The sequence below is a fragment of the Suricata suricatta genome, chromosome 4 (genome assembly GCF_006229205.1).
Source record: "Suricata suricatta isolate VVHF042 chromosome 4, meerkat_22Aug2017_6uvM2_HiC, whole genome shotgun sequence".
NCBI classification, from domain to species: Eukaryota; Metazoa; Chordata; class Mammalia; order Carnivora; family Herpestidae; genus Suricata; species Suricata suricatta.
In genome coordinates, this window is record NC_043703.1 from 136781793 (window position 1) to 136795368 (window position 13576).

The following is a 13576-nucleotide window of genomic DNA, read 5'->3' on the forward strand; positions in this document are numbered from 1 at the left end:
CACAGGGTGACTCAGTGTTTCAGGCTACTCCTCATAGTTCAAAGACCTCTTCTAGGAAATCAGACTATTTCTCTAAGCATCTCTGGGACATTTTATCAGTTTTTCCCCCCTCTTAACATTATCTTTAATAGATGCTTTATCGTGCCTTAACCAGTACTAACTGTTAAATAGTAAACATGTTTCTGATAACCATATCTGGAGTGAATTTTGAAAAGTGCTTGAACTTAAGATACCTTAAATGTGTTGCAAACTAAGGCAGGTGTAAAGCCATCCTCAGAATGTGTTTTCAGAGAAAGACAGTGTAAACAAATGGCTGTAATTTTTCTACAGCTAAATTTTACTTCTGGTGACATCACTAACTTATTGTGTAAGTTAGGCAAAAGGCAGCTCTCCCTCTCACTGAAATAATTTTCTTGTCAAGGAGTCTTTAGAAAGACATCATTTACAACATAAAGAGATTCATGGCACTTCTTTGAAAACGGAAAATAGAAAATGTCCTCTGTTCTGATTTCAGGAGATCAGGCTCACTTATTTGATCAAAGTCTTGGCTCTTAGTAAAATGATCTTAGACGTTTCAACAAAAACACCATTTATCTGTTTTAAAATTTGTATTCCTGTTTAGCTTGTATTTGGGTTTTAAAACTAACGTATAAACACAAAAAGGTGTGTTTCTATCTTCAAGACAACAGTAAAATTACGAAATTACCCTGAAAGGAAAACCAGAGAAGAACACAATAAAACAACACGGAAACGTAGGTGATAATTTAGTCTTTGGTTAGCATAGCATACAGAACACATGGCAGTTGAACAGGCTATTTTAGTACACTCTCCTAATCCCGTTCGGTGATGTTTGTCAAGACATTTTTGGGACTTTATATTCAAACTTGTAACTCCAAGTTAGTTCAGCCCAGGAACTTAAAAAACTTCTAAGAAACCACATAACATCTGAACCACTAGAAAACTACCTATTCTCTTCTAGTCCTCCTTTATTTCTATTTCTTTTTCCCTATCATATTCTAAAAAGAAATCTTTTATTTTTATAAATATGAACAGTTACTCTATCACCAAAATGAGTGGATCCCGATTTTTCCAACCTCTCCCCCCCCTCCGCCCCCCATTAGAACTAGAACTCCCTGAAGACATCCATCATTGTCCTCAACGGCTGAGACACCTGCCTCACCTGCCTCCTGGCCACCATCCTCTTGTCCTTCCACGACCCCATTCCCCACACCATCATCCCTATCAGTGCCCTCAAAAAACAAACCTGTTGGTGGTTCTCTCCTGCCAACTAGAAAAAGCCCAAACGTCTTGCAGAATTAAAGGTTCTTTATGATAGGGCTTGTATTTCTACAGACTCATCATTTACCAATCCTTCACACATCCCAGTGCCCTAAGCACACTGAGACTTCTCACTAGAGACCCTTCATCACTGCTTCCACACCTTTCCTCATGGAGGATCATCTGCCTAGAACACCTCCCTTCTCTTCCACCCATGGCAACTCCTATTCATCCTTGAAGACCCAGTTCAAACATCACCTCTTTGGAGAAGTCGTCTTCATGGTCCCTGAGGCATGTGCACAGACCTCTGGTCCCCTGGCTTTATGTAAGTCAAACTTCCCCACTAGATAAGAGTCCTTGTGTGTGGAAGTCAGATCGTATCCAACTTTGAACCCCCCCTTAGCCCCAGAACTTAATACAGTGTTCAGTAACTATATATATGGTACTGTAACAGACCCATGCGGGCATGTACGTGTACACATACACATACAGTACATCCAGTCATGTATTTCATGTCACTGGTCTAGTCCATGTTGCTGCCCCTGTGTTTTCAAGGACAATCACTTTCCCTGAATGTGAATCACAATTAAAAAATGGCCGTTGATGCTCTTCCTGGCTCCTTGCAGATCCCTGCTTTGCTCCCAGGAGCCTGTTGGCAGCAGCAACAGACTGCCTGTGAAGCCTGACCATCTCCTCAAAAATGTCAGGCCCCCATGTCCAGTCAGGAAGAATTGGACTCTGAACCCCCAAATGTCTTATAGATCTTTCTTTTCTTTTCTGAGAAAAGCTTTTCCATTCTATGCCCCCACCCTAATCAATACTTTGTTTTTCTTCCTGGCAAATAGTTCCCTTGGCAACCACTGCTTTATAGGATCAAGGACAGCATGCTTTGGAGACAAATGCTTTTATGTTTTTCTATTACAGAACATTATACTTTAAAATAATTTAACGGCCAACCAACAGGATTCAAAGCAAAGATTTAGTGAGGTTTGATAATAGAAATCAAATCTGAGCCCAATAGTTCTGACAGTGCTTGGCAAATTTGCTGTTTTTAAATCTCTCTTAAGTAAATCCACATATACAACCCAAGGATCAAGGCTCTAATTCCCTGATTCCTTGGACTGGTCGGCGGGTGAATAAAGAAGCTAAAATCAAGAGTACTGCCCTTTAAATATGTATTTCAAGTAGTTTTTTCTTTTCCAGGTACTCTACAGGTGACAAGACGGTAGTCTCCTCGCCTGCAAAGACCACTGAGATACCTCTGCAAATGTATCTCTAAGTGTACAACTTCTGCAAGCGGCCAAATCAGGATGCTGAATTATTTTTCTAAATAGGAGAGAAATCTAATGATTTCATGTATGAATTAAAATACATGGTCAAATATATCCCCATGTTAATAAGTACTACAGTGAAAAGACAGGCATACATAACTACACCTGAATGTGTAGACGACATCTCAAACCACGATGTTTTACTTCGAGACAACCACTGTACTTCAGGTATTTCTGAAACAGAACTGCTGCACACGCATTCCCACTTCCCCGCCCCTGAAAGGTTAACATGGTGTATCAGGAGATGTGTTATGAGTGGCAGGGATAGACATACGTGGTGTCACAGCCTCTACTCATGCTAAGATGTCAGCAGCCTGAGCACTAGTGCCTTTGCAAATGAGTCACACAGAATAAAGGTAACACTTTGATACCACTATGAAACCAGTTTGGACCTCCTGCACCACCTGAAAAGGTCTTGGCATGGCCCCGGGGGTTGCTGTTTTAAAGAGCCATGTCTTGCTGACACACCTGGGCCAAAGCAGCACAGGCAGGTCTGAGAGATAGCAAAGGACGCTGGGTACCTCTTCTCCTAAAGGTTATGCTGAACCATAAACAGACACTTCTCTTTAGTGGGATTTAGCCAATACATAATTGGGAAAAGGGAAAACGAAGTTAGTAAAATGCAAGAGTTGCACTGACTCATACCTGATTTTTTCCAGCACGTTAATACTATGAAAAGATCAAGTTTTGTCATAATGAAATGAAAAGTCCTATCAATAATGAACACCTTAAGAAAGGCAGATGATCTTGTTTAAATTCCTTCTTTTGGTATGAGAAATAACTGTGCTCGTGGCTGAACTTTCCATGACATTAAACTACACTGGCAGGTTGCAAATGCCAGTGTAGTTTAACTAGAAAAAACTAGAGAAATTTCCCCTGAATTTAAATATCATGATGAAGAAACTACCGTTGGACCTGAGGTTTAATTCTGATCAATGTGGTCTCCATTAGACGTGAGTGTCTTCAAGGCCCCAGGCCTGAAGCAGTAGGAGCCTGTGAGTATGCACGGCTGCAAAGGGTAGGCGGTCCGGGCTCCAGGTGCAAACGCTATGGGGGGGACTTACCTGTGTCAGTGTTTTTACTTGGATTCTCATTGTCTGTATTTACCTTTCCGGTATACAGTTTTATAGGTTTTGACTGACCTGCCCCTAACTTGCTCTTTCCCAACATCTCTCTCGTTTTTAATGTAGTGAAATGATTTTGCAGAATGTGTTTTTTGTTTTAAGAGTACACACATGGAGCCAAAGCAGAAAACACCTGTCCTTCCAACAACCACATTCACTCTTATCCTGGATTGGTTCTTTCTGCTCCACAAAGCATCTTCCAGGATTCACGATGATGCTTGAAATTCCCTCCTTCCACATTTAACAGAAAACATTTTGGGGCCCCCAATGGCTCAGCTGGTTAAACATCCGACTTCAGCTCAGGTCACAATCTCATGGTTTGTGGGTTTGAGCTCGGCATCAGGCTCTGTACTCACAGCTCAGAGCCTGAAGCCTGCTCCAGATTCTGTGATTCTGTGTCTCCCTCTCTCTCTGCCCCTCTCCTGCCCTGGCTTGCACTTTCTTTCTCTCTTAAAAACAGATACACATTAAAAAAATAAATTAAAAAAAAAAAAGATTTTAAATGCAAGGGCCAGTTAGGAGTTCCAATGCTGAGGGTAGGAAAGAGGGCACTGGGGAAGAGGATGTGGAAAACATCCAGAGTATGGAGACATCGGACTTCAGATCTGGGAACAGCAGGTCCAGGAGCCCCAGAACCAGCCACAGCAGCCCTGGCCCGACTAATCCCGGATCCCACTGCTCCACTCTTCAAAACAGCTTTCCATCTGCATGCTACTGTCTGAAATTCCACAAAGATGGAATAAAATGTTTCAGGTGTGACTGCATTTACTGGACACAGTACTGTGTTCGCCTAAAGTCTCTGACTTCCTGAAGGCAGAGGCATTTGTATATTCCAAGCCTTACCTTTTCTACCTTGTATCAGCTTAGGTTAATGGAGTTTACTCCAAACCAAGATATAGCTGCACCCCATTATGTGGCAATCCACTTACCAGAAATATGCTATACCAGATATTAAAAGGCAAGAAACAAACTCACAGTACACACTCAGAAGCTCACAGTAATGGAATTCTGTTGGCAGAGGAGAAGCTTCTGGGAATATATATCAAATTAATTCTCCAGCTGTTCACATATCCCTGTGGCTACAGAAAGATGCAAATAGCTAATACTGGCATCTCTTTCCATGCCAGCCTAGAAACTCCAGTGTAATGTAAAATTGCTGCTCTTAACTCCCCCAGCTCCTGGCTGGCTGTTATCAGGCATTCAGTTCTGCTCAAGGAGGAATCTAATGCGGTGAGCTTTCATTCTCTCTGCTTCAAGCTTAAGGCGGATGTTCCAAAAGCCAGTGTGCCCCTCTCCCTCTCTTCTGGTGCTATAATCAGTGCAAAGCAGGAAGGGCAAAATTATGGTTATCAGTAGAAATGATTCATGTTGCAAAAATCTGTTACACAGGCATTTCCACAAAGTGAAACCATGTTAGGCATATGTAACTGTATACCAGAGTGGACAGACCCACGGTCTGAAACAACGGAAATACTAAATTATGCTCACAAACATTTTTGGAAGACTAACTTCTTAAACTGATGCAAATCTCTAAATATAGAGCCAACAAACATGACCATTGATTCATATTATGTGCAAGTGTGGAATTCTCCGAAAAATGAACAGGATCCGATTTACAAAGTCAATCTATGGTAAGCGTATGTCCCATTGCCATCATTTTTGTCAGATGTGTTAGCAATACATCTCACAGGACAGGACCAGAGATGAACACAGAATGCAAATTCATCCCTCCATCCATCCACCAGTTATTTGTTCCTCAAACAGAAAATGGCATCTGTTACACATCAAGAACTGGGCAAGGTGCTATGGAAGCAGGAATTTACAGTACAATTTTCTACCATTCCAACCAAAATCATACCAAGTGTATGAATAAAATAATAGTAATTTCCTTTTTGATAGCAGGAAGCTAATAGGAACAGAGAGGAGCTGAAGAGAAGAGAATAAGTGTCTCTAGAAGCAAGGAACTCATGAAACACGAAGGCAGCAGCGCCCAGAACTATGGAATACACTGCCTCTATTTCACAACGCTGCCTAAATTAGGAACTATCTGTCTGAAATTGCGTATAGAAAAAGAGACAGCCCAGACATCTGTTCTCCTCATGGAGAGTGCCTGACCCAGGAGGCCATAGCCCTAGCTCTGCCATTAGTTTGCAGAGCAGCCCTGAACAAGGCATTTAGCCCTCAAGGCTTCAATGTTTTTCATTACTAAAAAGGAGGTGGAATGGACCATTCATGAAGTCCCTTTAGAATTCATGCTCCTGTTTCCTTGATTCTGCCATCCAGGATGAAATTGCACAATGCTAACAATTTATTGTGAACGGTGTCAGAGACTCACATGCTTGGAGTGGTCACAATTTAAATTTAAAAGTTTTTCCCTTATCAGACCAGTCTGAGCTTTGGAGAACAGTCACTATGCACAGGAAGGCAAACCAAGGGTGCTGCCACTCTAACAAAGATCAGTTTGCAGGACCTTTTAAACACCTCAATCCTAGAGAATGTACCAGCTGAGGTCTCAATAAATTAAAACAGGACTGGCCATGAATTTATAACTGTGGAAGTTCTGTGTCAGTATACAATGGTCTCTACTTCTGAACAGACTTGGAAATGTCTATGATAAAAAGTTGTGTTTTTTTTTTTAATGGGAGGGGATTACAGGTAAATTAAATAAATACTTAAAAGGAAGAACAATAGAAACTCTACGTCAACATTGCTGGGAATGAGGCAGGATTTATAAGGGAAATTTCACAGGAAATAAAGTTTTAAAAAAAATGAGCAGAGCATTCAACTGAAGATATTAGAAAGAGAGCAAGAGGGCAAGTCCAACGAAACAAGAAAGATGGACGTAGTAATATATGAGGGAAATCAATGTAACGGAGATAAAAAAGCAAATAAAACACCGGCTCTTCAAAAAGATTAAGATATTTCATAAACGGCTTGTGATTACCAGTCCACATAGCATGTCAACACATTCAAGTACTGTAACATATGAATATGTTTTTTAAGTCAGTTTTTCTTTGATGGTTTTACCAGGAAGTTTACTCAAAGTCAGACATTAAATGGTTACATTTTGGAAATCTGTTTAAATAATGAAGGTACCTGATTGCTCATAAAAACATTTCCTGAGCTGTTACAACTACTTTGTACCCGATGGTGGAGAACTCCACTCCCTTACATTTCCCCTGCTTTGACCTTAGATGCCAATACTTTTTAAGGAAAGTCTCAGGCCCATGTTTGTGTAGAGCTGAACTGACCTTCTATTCAGTCAGATGTCATTATTAAGTAACACAATCTTCTTTGAGCTTGAATATCTATTAAAACATGTAACTCCATGTTTCACCAGCTTCAAAGAATATTGGTTTTCAGTTATCAAATGTGCTCCTACCTAAAAATTAATGTCTTGTTGAAGGAAAAATTATATTGGAGGTACTTAATTGTGGCACATTTCCTTTCTTCATCTAGATACTCTAAAAGGCATCATTGGCTTAAGCCAGGTGATGAGATATATGTAGAACAGAAGAACAGAATTTCACAGAGTTCTGTTCACCTACAGAGGTACATCCACAGAGGTAATGCAGGTCGGGGAGAGCGGATGTTCTAGGAAGAGCCCTATCAAACTTCTTAAGGATATGGAGTTGGGAAGCAAGGTCTCCAAAACAAAGTCCACCATCTTGCCAGCCAACTCTCAGGCAAGTCTGATTAGATTTGATCCCAGCCCACTTCTTCAACCTCATCTCTTCCACTCTTCCCCACTTCCCCCAACAATACTTAACGATTACCTGCTCCCTAAATGACCCAAGTTGTTTCCTGACTCCATGGCTGTCTACAAACTGTTCTCTCTGCCATGAAAGCAACTTCTCTTTACTTGCTTTGTAAGTTTCTATACAGTAATTAATCCTTCAGGCATCTGCCACTCCACAGGGACCGAACTAGGTGTTTGTCCCCCTGAAATACTTCTATTGCACACCTATTAAAATTACTTCACTTGCGGCCATATAATGAAATTGCTCATCTAATCTCCTCCACTAGAAAATTGCTTCTTTGAAGCTAAAGGTCTAGTTTTACTCTTCTTTTCATCAATGGGTGACTATAGGACATAGTAAAGAGTACAGTAGCTTAATCAAATAAGTATCTGCAGAGGGAATGAACAGGAATAGGCTAGAAGGCAAGAGCAATCTGAATCTTTCAGTGCCGTAGTTTTTTGGAAAGTGAGTTTGGTGAGAGAGGAAGAAAGTCAATTACTCAGAAACATCTTTGGATGCCAATCTTCCTATGTGTAAAATACTAATACTAACTCAAATTTTCTTTTCACCTCAACATTATATTAACCAAAACTTCCACAGATCAATAAATATTTATGACATGTTGAGTGAATGAATATACCTCACCTATGGTTAGGTAAATAAATAAGAACTTAAATAATAAACTGTATTATCTCCCTTCCACTTTAATCTATCACAACCGTAATGAGAGAATGTGACACAAATTAATGCTTCTTGCCAAGAAGGTACTTGTGGATATGAATAATGCACAGTCCCATTTTATAAATATTAATGTATACTCTAACCTAAAATCTGTTTGTAAAATGACCGAGAGCAAAACAGAAGACAAGATATGGGAATGCCTTTTTTTCTTGATTGCACTCATTCCAAAAGCGTGAACCACCAGAGTGAAAAGAAGAAATGTGACCAGAATTTCAAACAAGAACAACAAAATGAATGTGGTATTCTGAAAATAAGCACTTTGAAGGATATAAATTTTTCATTATATTAGCTGAACAGTTAGCACAGATAATGAAGCACATTTCACACCCCTCGAGATGAACCTTCTGATAACTAATATGTATAAAGCACATTTTTGTGTGTCGGAGACTAGGCTGGGAGCTTACCACAGATGAACACATGAAGCTGAGGACAGAAGCTGACCAACCTAGGCCTGAACTCTAAGTGGACCTACCATCAAGCAGGTAAGATGAGGAATGAAAGGAATAAGGAAGTGAGGTGGTCAAAGGGCTGGGCGAAATTTCAAGTTCGAGTGAGTTCAGACAACCTGAACATCAGGCAAAAGGAAAGAAGGAAGACTCCTATTTTCCCCATCTCACTCTGATGAAGCCCAACACCAGTGAATATGGCCCAGAAACCCACCGCTGACATTTATCCCAGGGGCGGGCAAAGGCCTTGAGATGATATCTTTTTTTTTTTTAATGTTTATTTACTTATTTTGAGAAGGAGCAAGCATGAGTGGGGTGGGGGCGAGAGAGACCGAGCGAGGGAGAGAATCCCTAGCAGGCTCTGCACTGTCAGCACAGAGCCCAATGTAGGGCTTGAATTCATGAACGATGAGATCATGACCTGAGCCGATGCTTAGCCAACTGAGTCACCCAGGGACCCCTCACAATGACACCTTCTAAGCCAACACGAATGGAGTTGCAAGAGTACTTCTGGAAACATCAGAAGGACAGAAAATTCAACAACATAAACATCATCACACTATCATCCAAGAAACAAGGGTTTCTTTGTTAAGGCAACAATGCTTTCATGCGTAGCAATATTCCTGAGGTGCAAACGATGATTCTTAAAAGGTGTGTAATGATCTCTAAGTAGCATTAAGGGCTCTTTTCAGGATCATAATTTTGTGAAATCAGTTAGCAATCACTTTGTAAAGGAATGTTTTTACAAATCAACTTGAGCACTGCTGTGAACTTTACCTTAATAATTTACTTGAATTCTTGAATGTAAACCAAGTGAAAGATGATAGGAAGCAGAACAGTCAAAATTAATACTAACAATTTTATTTCTGACCCTTGCCACTACCTCTCGTACTGTTCGAAGAAATATCATCCCTAAATATTGTGGCTAAAAACCCAAACCTTAAAGTTCTTTCATGAAGCAAGTTTATCTCTAGATTTGATCTCATTTATTCCTAACACATGCCACAAATCTCCGGCTGCCTGGTCCTGGCAACAAAGCACAACTTGCCAGCAACAGTCAATGAACACGGTTTTGTGTGCGTGGTTTACAATTTCCTACTGTTAGCCAGTTTCACCATAAGTGAATGTTTGATGTATATGCACCTAAATTCTTTTTTAATTTTTTAAGTTTATTTTGAGAGAGACAGAGACAGCAGGAGTATGGGGGAGGCAGTGAGAGAGGGCAACATAGAATCCTGAGTGGGCTCCATGTTGTCAGCCCAGAGCCTGACATGGGGCTTGAACTCCTGAAACTGTGAGATCGTGACCTGAGCTGAAACCAAGCGTCAGACACTTACCCACTGAGCCACCCACGTGCCCCTAAATCTTTTTTTCTCAAAACATCGTAAGAATCCACATCACTACCAGATGGGTACATGGGAGGTAATATATAAATGAGAAATGAAATATGAGAGAGACAACTGTGGACTATAAGCAACCTCACGCAACACGGGGCCTGTCTGATTTCTGAAGGCACCAAGTCCTTGAAATCCATCCTAGAACTCTCTACCCAAAAACAAACATCAATGAGGAAACAATAAAAAGCAGGACTTTTGCTCTGGGGTAGGCCAGGAACTGAACACCAATATCTTGGGACTTACGATGATTTACAAAGCAGTCATTTAATCCCGAAGATTCATGTGAAATAGACCATAGGAAGTCAATACAATGAGACCACAGAAAGATGAAGAAACTTTAATAATATGTTTGAAAATATATTTGCACACTTCTTCTAAAGCTGGAGTTTCCTTGGTGTAGTAATTGAACCTCTATGCCTAACAGACACTAAGCTCTGAGTCACTGGGTACTTGGGTTTGGGAACTGTGATGACAACAGCAATGATTATCAATACTACCCCAAAATCTTCACTGGTTCCCACCTGCCCAGAGCCTCAAGTCCAGACCCTCCACACTGATAAACCAGGCCTGCGCCCGGCCCCTGCTAACCTGCAGGTTACTCCCCACCGTGCAGACAGCACCCCTTCCCTTCCCAGTCCAAGGAAGCCCCTGGGCCTAGGCACTAGTCCCTTCCAACCTGGGACGCCCTCCCCCGCTACATGCACGGCTCGCCCCCCTACTCCATCAGGTCTGGAGGTCACACCCAGTTGCTCCGCAAGACTATTCATGAGCACTCTATTTCAAAGTGCAAACTAAACACTGTCACACGGTCTCCGTTCACAGCACAGCACTCACCTTCTTCTAGGACGGCATATATTTTATTACTTATTTCGTTCATGTTGTCTCCCTGTATCAGAAAGCTCCAGGCTGGTAAGGACTTATCTGTCTTGTTCATATTCATATCTTCTGCACCTAGAACCGGGTTTAGCACACAGTAGGCTCTCCGCAAATACTTCCTGCATCGGTCAATTCTCTCAGTACCCTGCGTTCACTTCGGAAGGACTCTGCAGTCTACATCCTCTGAGACGGCGCCATCTGTTCTCCCCCACTCACCCAGAAATCTGCTATTCTTACTGTGCCCAACTAACGTTTTCTCCTCAAGGAAGTTTACTTAATTTCCTCCACCTTATCCCAAAGCACTGCAGCTGTTTGCTTAAAGCTAGATTCTGAGCTTCTTCGGCAGAAAGTGTGCCTCTCACATTTCTACAGCCACTCCCTGCTGAATGGAGCCACTTGCTGAATGGAGAAATGAATGGTAACCTGGACTGGTGACCGCTGTGAGGAGACATTTTCTCTTCACAATATCACATGAAAAAAGAGAACAGTACCTTTGAAGATATCTGTGGGCATCTAAGTGTGTCAACACTCATGCATGTAGGTGTAACACGTATATTTCATATCTTTCTGGAATATTTGAGGTACTAAAAAAACAAGCTACGATAATTCACGCCTCCCAGGGCTTAGAAAGCAGGTACCTTTTGGGTATTTTACAGTATTTCAGTGTCAAAGAAAAAAGTGGATACATTTCTCCATTTTAAAGGAAAACACATGTGCATATAAACACACACAGAGAATTATTTGCTTCCAAAAGGAAACATAAGCCCTGTGAATCACCCAGTCCTTTTTCTACATGCCCCAGCAACGCCTATTCCCATACCCAGTAAGGGAGGCGGATCATGATTCTGCAACGTTACTGTATTTAAAATTAGTCTTTACAGCGTAAGTCATGAAGAACTGCCCAAATGAGCACTTTGTGGAAACACCTCTACCTTAACTCCTCCCTGAAAGGTTAAAAATTATTGTCTATCAACTCCAACAGAGGTTTCAAAAACTAATGGTTTGAGGGATATAAAAGGGAAAATGCCAAATACAGGCAATTATCAAAGGATGCTCTAATGAAATCCATATACCATTTAACTAAAAGTAAGAATCGCCAATTTTCAAAGGATTTGAATATACAGAGGTAAGTAGCTTTAATCTTACATCTAAGCACTTAGCATTTCCTTCAGTAATTCAGTTGCTTTAAACGTCCCAACTTAAAGAAGAGTAGCAGTGCTCAGTGCCGACCACAAGACGCGTTCACAGTGAAATGCTGACCTGCAGCCTGCTGTGGTGCCCGTAGCATCCCACGGGACCTCACCTGCTCGCTTCGGCTACTACCTGGGTAGAGGAAGGGGTGTCCCACACCCTGGTCTGCAGGCTCAATGAATGAGCCCAAGAGCCAAGACTTACTACTTAGCACCCGGCCACTATTCCTAGGGCTCCGTGCCCTGTCATGTGAGACAGGAGGAGAGGAGATTAGCACCCGTGCTTCAGACACGGTGTGGCATGACTAAGGAACACTGATTAACGTTCAAGACAACCCTGGGCATGGAAAGACTCAGCACAGAGAGATTCCAGAAGCAAAGGAAACCCGATCCCTCAGGTACAGCAGCAGCTGTGATTTCTCTCCTCTTAAAAGGGTGTTTCAGAAACACTCTGCCATCTATAGTCCCTACTGCTTTCCCACAAGCACAAAAGTTAATTTTAAGCAGTCTCAACAAGAAGTTGGCCCGCCATCCTGACAAACTTCCTGCGCAGTGCGGCGACGGCGTGACCTGCTAATGGCGCCCGAAGTGCCTGCGTGAGGCGGCCCCCATCCCCTGCTCTGCACCCTACGTCTGCAGCAGGCTTCAACTGGGAGGAAGCTGAGGAAGCAAGGTTCCCTTACTCTAGAAAGGGGCAAAGAGCTGGCGGAGACATCACCTGAGGCTGAGGAGCCTCAGGGTTTTTAAAAGTCTCTTCAAGGGAGGTAACTGGCCTGAGGGTGGTCAAGGGCACAGCGACACAAAATAGAAAGGGACAATGAGTGTCATCTGGCCTCACACCTAAATGTGCAGCTGCCCTCTCTACTAACCCTGCCTTGCCAAAGGTAAGCATGTTAAGGAGCCTGGAGTCTCCAAGTGGGTGGAATTTTCTTTAGGAGAGTTTCCCATCTCCTATCATTTGATTTCGAAAGTGAGAAATGCATCCAATCTGAACAGTGGCTGGATATTCCTTCCTTCCATCCCTCACCTTTATCTCCTCTTGTAACAAGGGTTTCCTTCCTCTGTATTCTGGTCTGTTCCTCCCTACTTCCCCTCTAGTCCTTTCCTCTGCACCCCGGTTGCCCTGGCAGCTCATCTCCTGGGGCCCAGCGCCCCCGCCTGCCTGGTCTCCCACGAGGTGAGAGTCAGCCAGGACTACCTGGGGGGATCATGCTTCCTTGCACCTCCTTGCCCTCTGTCCCACCCCAAGGCCCTGAGGCATCCTTCCCCGCTTCCGAGTCCTTCCTGTTTCCCAGGCCAGGTCCATCCGAGACATTCAATGCCAGGGGTCAGAGTGCTACAGTCCAGTGGCTTCACAGGCAAGGAGGGTTCTGGAGTTCTTCATGGTGGGTGGAGAAAGGAGGCAGGCAGGAGGGTAAAGTTCAGCAGAGGGCGATTCGGCCTGCTGTGACCA

The 13576-nt window shown here is 42.5% G+C and overlaps 1 protein-coding gene across 1 annotated transcript in view; it reads right to left on the bottom strand.

The window, feature by feature from the left end:
- The window catches only part of CRIM1 (cysteine rich transmembrane BMP regulator 1), a 186356-nt gene that overhangs the window by 147316 nt on the left and 25464 nt on the right, over positions 1-13576 (bottom strand). The window lies entirely within an intron of this gene.